We start from the raw sequence: 6,201 nt of genomic DNA, 5'->3' as shown, positions 1-6,201 counted from the left end.
AGGTGACTGAAGATATAGAACCCTTATTGAGGTGAGGGATACACTGTCTACCAGTCTTACCTTCCATTTGCCAGTAAGATGAAAGGCTGGAATGCTAACACCAAGATGTAAGTTCTCATCTTACTTACCCCCAAATGGTAGTACCTTATTTTTTATTTCAATTAATTCTTTACTTGAGAGAACAGTCACCTTCCCACAACTGTCAGCAGGAAGTGAAGGGTGATAAAGATGAAGGACATTGTGGGCTTCAGCATCCACATCTCGCTCTCTGAATTTCTATTTCTAATTCCATATCTATTGCTACTTCATTTTATGCAAGACTGGCAACTGGAAGTTAAGACTGGTGGACAGTGTATCCCCACTGCAATGTGGGTCCTACTTCTTCAGTCACCTCCAAAAGCTGAAGTACATTTTATAATCCCACATTGTAGCTTATACCCTGGGACTTATTCTGGTAATGCAACGTTTTTTTGTTTAATTTGTTTTGGATTTGGCTTGTTTTTGAGTTATATAAAGTGACACATATAATGCATGTTCTAATACAAATATATGAAGTAATAAAAGTAATGTCAATCTTAATTTGATACATATCGCTGACCTAAATGTGTAATGTCATGTTTAACACATACATTAGAAAATGGTATAATGTACAAAATAACCTGTTGATTTTCGACATTCAATTTTTTTATCCATTTACTTCCAAAAATAAGCACACAAATTGAAGTTCCACATATGAAACAACAAGCTTAGAATACAAAATATACTGATATGAAACTGCATGTTTAGATACAAAATACCAGATAAGACACTGCATATTTAGATACAAACTACCAAATAAAAAAAAACAGCATGTTTAGATACAAAATACCAGATAAAAACAGCAGCATGTTTAGATACAAAATACCAGATAAAACAGCATGTTTAGATACAAAATACCAGATAAAAAAACAGCATGTTTAGATACAAAATACCAGATAAAAAACAGCATGTTTAGATACAAAATATCCAGATAAGAAAAACAGCATGTTTAAATACAAAATACCAAATAAGAAACAAGCAGGTTTAGATACAAAATACCAGATAAGACACCGCAGGTTTAGATACAAAATACCAGATAAGACACTGCATGTTTTAGATACAAAAATACCAGATAAGACACTGCATGTTTAGATACAAAATACCAGATAAGACACTGTACATTTAGATACAAACTACCAAATAAAAAAACAGCATGTTTAGATAATAAAAATACTCAGATAAAAAAACAGCATGTTTAGATACACAAAATAACCAGATAAAAAAACAGCATGTTTAGATACAAAATACCAGATAAAAAAAAGCAACATGTTTAGATAAATAAAACACCAGATAAGCAAGTCAACATAAGTAGATATTAAAATATCACACATAAAACAGCATGTTTAGATACAAAATACCCAGATAAAAAAATAGCATGTTTAGATAAAAAATCAATTTGTGACTTAACATATTGTTTAGATACAAAATACCAGATAAAAAACAGCATGTTTAGATACAAAATACCAGATAAAAAAAAACAGCATGTTTTAGATACAAACTATCAAATGAGAAAACAGCATGCTTAGATACAGTAATACTAAATAAGAAAACAGCATTGTTTAGATACAAAATACCAGATAAAAAAACAAAAGCATGTTTAGATACAAAATACCAAATAAGAAACAGCATGCTTAGATACAAATTACCAGATAAGAAACAGCATGTTTAGATACAAAATACCAGATAAAAAACAGCATGTTTAGATACAAAATACCAGATAAGAAAACAGCATGTTTAGATACAAAATACCAGATAAAAAAACAGCATGTTTAGATACAAAATACCAGATAAAAAACAGCATGTTTAGATACAAAATACCAAATAAGAAACAGCATGTTTAGATACAAAATACCAGATAAAAAACAGCATGTTTAGATACAAAATACCAGATAAGAAACAGCATGTTTAGATACAAATTATCAAATAAGAAACAGCATGTTTAGATACAAATTACCAGATAAGAAACAGCATGTTTAGATACAAATTACCAGATAAGAAACAGCATGTTTAGATACAAAAAAACACCAGATAAAAAACAGCAGTTTAGATACAAAATACCAAATAAGAAACAGCATGTTTAGATACAAAAAAATACCAGATAAAAACAGCATGTTTAGATACAAATTACCAGATAAGAAACAGCATGTTTAGATACAAAATACCAGATAAAAAACAGCATGTTTAGATACAAAATACCAGATAAAAAAAACAGCATGTTTAGATACAAATTACCAGATAAGAAACAGCATGTTTAGATACAAAACACTCAGATAAAAAAAAAAAACAGCAAAAGTACGTTTTAGATACAAAAATACCAGATAACCAGATAAAAACAGCATGTTTAGATACAAAATACCAAATAAGAAACAGCAGGTTTAGATACAAAATACCAAATAAAGAAACAGCATGTTTAGATACAAATTACCAGACAAAGAAACAGCATGTTTAGATTACAAATTACCAGATAAGAAACAGCATTGTTTAGATACAACCATCAAAATGAGAAACAGCATGCTTAGATACAGTATCACCAGATAAGAAACAGCATGTTTAGATACAAATTACTCAGATAAGAAAACAGCATGTTTGAATACAAGATACCAAATAAGAAAAAAGCATGTTTAGATACAAAAATACCAAATAAGAAACAGCATGTTTAGAATACAAAATACCCAGATAAAAAACAGCATGTTTTAGATACAAATTACCAGATAAGAACACAGCATGTTTAGATACAAAATGTAAGTGTGATGAAACAGCATGTGTAGATACAAAAATACCAGATAAAAAAACAGCATGTTTAGAATACAAAGTACCAGATAAGAAACAGCATGTTTAGATACAAAACACCAGATAAAAAAACAGCATGTTTAGATACAAAAAATACCAGATAAAAACAGCATGTTTAGATACAAAAAATACCAAATAAAAGAAACAGCAGGTTTAGATACAAAATACCAGATAAGAAACAGCATGTTTAGATACAAATTACCAGATAAGAAACAGCATGTTTAGATACAAAATACCAGATAAGAAACAGCATGTTTAGATACAAACTATCAAATGAGAAACAACGTAGCTTAGATACAAATAAATACCAGATAAGAAACAACATGTTTAGATACAAATTACCAGATAGAAAACAGCATGTTTAGATACAAATTACCAAATAAGAAACAATAGGTTTAGATACACAAATTACCAGATAGAAAAACAGCATGTTTAGATACAAATTACCAGATAAGAAACAGCATGTTTAGATACAAATACCAGATAAAAAACAGCATGTTTTATATAAGAATCACCAGATAAGAAACAGCATGTTTAGATACAAAATACCAGATAAAAAAACAGCATGTTTAGATACAAATTACAAGATAAGAAACAGCATTTTAGATACAAATTACCAGATAAGAAACAGCATGTTTAGATACAAATTACCAGATAAAAAACAGCATGTTTAGATACAAAATACCAAATAAGAAAGAACATGTTTAGATACAAAATACCAGATAGATAAGAAACAGCATGTTTAGATACAAAATACCAGATAAAAAAAAAGCATGTTTAGATACAAATTACCAGATAAGAAACAGCATGTTTAGATACAAAATACCAGATAAGAAACAGCATGTTTAGATACAAATTACCAGATAAGAAACAGCATGTTTAGATACAAAATACCAGATAAAGAAACAGCATGTTTAGATACAAATTACCAGATAAGAAACAGCAGGTTTAGATACAAAATACCAATAAGAAACAGCATATTTAGATAAAAATACCAGATAAGAAACAGCAGGTTTAGATACAAAATACCAAATAAGAAACAGCAGGTTTAGATACAAAATACCAAATAAGACAAGCAGGTTTAGATATTACAGATGCCAGGACAGAAACAGCAGTGTTTAGATACAAAAAATGCCGGATAAAGAAACAGCAGGTTTAGATACAAAATACCAAATAAGAAACAGCATGTTTAGATACAAAATACCAGATAAGAAAACAGCAGGTTTAAATACAAAAATACCAAATAAGAAACAGCATGTTTAGATACAAAATACCAGATAAGAAACATAAGGTTTAGATACCGTACAAAAAATAACTGTGAAAAAACAGCATGTTTAGATAAATAAATCACCAGATAAAGAAACAGCATGTTTAGATACAAAAAAACAACAGAAAAACAGCATGTTTAGATACAAAAAACAATCAAATAAGAAACAGCATATTTAGATACAAAATACCAAATAAGAAACAGCATATTTAGATACAAAATACCAGATAAGAAACAGCATGTTTAGATACAAAATACCAGATAAGAAACAGCAGGTTTAGATACAAAATACCAGATAAGAAACAGCATGTTTAGATACAAAAATACCAAATAAGAAAGAAGGTTTTTAGATACAAAATACCAAATAAGAAACAGCAGGTTTAGATACAAAATACCAGATAAAAAACAGCATGTTTAGATACAAATTACCAGATAAGAAAACAGCATGTTTAGATACAAATTACCAAATAAGAAACAGCAGGTTAAGATACAAAATACCAGATAAGAAACAGCATGTTTAGATACAAAATACCAGATAAGAAACAGCAGGTTTAGATACAAAAAATACCAGATAAGAAACAGCAGGTTTAGATACAAAATACCAGATAAGAAACAGCAGGTTTAGATACAAAATACCAGATAAGAAAAAACAGCAGGTTTAGATACAAAAAAAAATACTGTAGCATGAAAATATACTCAGCAGTTGACTGAAATCAATCCAGTAAAAAGGATTGGTAAAGAATGGTGTAATTAAAATTATTTTTATTTCTATATTACTATAATATCACACCAACTACTGATCAGTAGATGGCAGTGTTGATTAGTTTATTTGTAACTGAATGACTGAGGCCTAAGTCCTCCTTCATCAGATGGCAGAAAGTTTTAAATCAAAAGAAAGGTTAGGTCTGAACATTGATGTTATAAATATTCAACACAGATATTTGTTGTTTAAGTGTTTATTTATTTTAATTACCTATATTTTATCATGTAAATTATTTTATTTCTTTTTTTCATAGCTTTTCATATCCTTTTAACTACAGTTTAATTATAATGCTAAGCAGATAAGTAAATTACACAAAACTAGTTGTCACTATCAAAGAACTCTTTGCTTTTTTTTAACAGTTTTACTACTCAATCTACTAAGAGTTAAAGAATTAATAACAGACGAGTGAACAACACTTGAACTTGAATAAAATGTCCAACAGACTATGTATTATGTATGGTTAAATCCAAACATAAATTCACAGTTTCAACCCAAATTACTGAAAAATAGTTAGTTTAACCCCGATGTTAAGTTTACACACATGTGAGTGTGGAGCAAATGTAGTGCAGTATCACAAACAATTAGTCTTACAAACATGGTGAGTGTGGATCAAATGTAGTGCAGTATCACAAACAATTAGTCTTACTAAACATGGTGAGTGTGGATCGCAAACGCCAAACAAAGTCTTACAAACATGGTGAGTGTGGATCAAATGTAGTGCAGTATCACAAACAATTAGTCTTACACACATGGTGAGTGTGAATCAAATGTAGTGCAGTATCACAAACAATTAGTCTTACAAAACATGGTGTGAGTGGATCAAAATGTAGTGCAGTATTATCACAAAACAAGGTAGTCTTACAAAACATGGTGAGGTGTGGATCAAATGTGAGTGCAGTATCACAAACAATTAGTCTTACAAACATGGTGAAGTGTGGATCAAATGTAAGTACCAGTATCACAAACAATTAGTCTTACAAACATGGTGAGTGTGGATCAAATGTAGTGCAGTATCACAAACAATTAGTCTTACAAACATGGTGAGTGTGGATCAAATGTAGTGCAGTATCACAAACAATTAGTCTTACAAACATGGTGAGGTGTGGATCAAAATGTAGTGCAGTATCACAAACAATTAGTCTTACAAACATGTGACAGAGTGATTGGATCAAATGTAGTGCAGTATCACAAACAATTAGTCTTACAAACACATGGTGAGTGTGGATCAAATGTAGTGCAGTATCACAAACAATTAGTCTTACAAACATGGTGAGTGTGGATCAAATGTAGTGCAGCAATACTT

The sequence above is a fragment of the Tachypleus tridentatus genome, chromosome 1, assembly GCF_004210375.1.
Source record: "Tachypleus tridentatus isolate NWPU-2018 chromosome 1, ASM421037v1, whole genome shotgun sequence".
NCBI classification, from domain to species: domain Eukaryota; kingdom Metazoa; phylum Arthropoda; class Merostomata; order Xiphosura; family Limulidae; genus Tachypleus; species Tachypleus tridentatus.
Note: the sequence above shows the minus strand (reverse complement) of the source record.